Raw genomic sequence first — 1,359 nt, 5'->3', positions numbered from 1 at the left:
TGTTACGTACATTAACTAAAATATATATGTTACGTACATTAACTAAATTATATATACATGTCCATTTAAACTAATTTTGTTCATTTTAATTTGTTCCCTTTATCCTACCAACAGAGAAGGTTTTCCTAACACTCTCAGTTTGGCTCGTTTAGGTGTTCTAATTCCTTTACTGTGTCCTAGATTCCATTTACCCTTAACCAATGTCTTACTTCCACTCACAGACCTAATTACTACACAGCCCAAGTCCCCCTCATCAATTTAACAATATCAATGTAATTTCCAGCAACTCAGAATACACTTCAGTATATCCAGATGCAATACTCATCCATTCAAACAATTTAAAATCATCCAGAACAATATAAAGGCCAGGAACATGGAATAGGGATACCCAATCTCAAACACAGTGTCACACGTAAATTTAACATGCATAGAGCACAAAGCAAGTTCAACCACAGTGAATCAATTATAGAGCAGTTCATAATACATTGCATCCAATTACATAGTACCGTTTTATCTCGACCTCAAACAACATTTCACAGTCAAGATGTAGCATGCATAGAACACCCAAACATATTAACTCACTACATAGACAATTTCAGTGCATTTTCTCATCAATCCGAGAATAAACTCAGAAAATCATACATTTATATAATTTAACTCCCCTTACCTTGAAATTTCTTTACTCAGCTCAAAGACCCACAGCTATAGTATCTCACACGCGAATAATCTAGACAGCACCCTACAACCCGTAATGTGGTGATAAAGAACAACTCTTAGAGTTACAATTGGACAGGGATTGGAAAAAAAAATAGAAGACACATGCAACAACAAATTGCATGGTCTAGGGTTCAAAAATAGCAAGGAACAGTGAAGAGCAACTTAGAGCAAGGAATCCTGAAATTGATCGGTGGCAATTGAAGCTCTCGGCGTCAGGATCGTTTAGGCGCCTACGGACTGAAATTCTAACGGTTCAGTTGAAAGAAAAGGTAGAGAGGAGGCAGACGAAAAATGGAGGGTGTGAGGTCTAGAGAGAGAAACGTTCTTGAGAGAATGACTTATGCTTATCAGAAGGTCCAGCAGCAAAATTAAACTGGTTCTTTTTAGTGAAATGACCCATCCCTTTTATTTTAATTCAGTTTTGCCCCAACTTCTTTTAATATTTATACATATATTATACATATTCTTAGCTTCTTACAATAATCAATTTATATTATAATGATATCATTTTATAGGGTAACATTGTCATTCTTTAATGATGTAAGAAAATAATATCTACATTATGAAAATAATATTTTGTGAAATATGAAATTTTTTTATCATTTAAAATTAAAAGTAATAATTTCTTCAAATTTAGAATTT

This window comes from Vigna radiata, chromosome 5 (assembly GCF_000741045.1).
Source record: "Vigna radiata var. radiata cultivar VC1973A chromosome 5, Vradiata_ver6, whole genome shotgun sequence".
Lineage (NCBI taxonomy): Eukaryota > Viridiplantae > Streptophyta > Magnoliopsida > Fabales > Fabaceae > Vigna > Vigna radiata.
Note: the sequence above shows the minus strand (reverse complement) of the source record.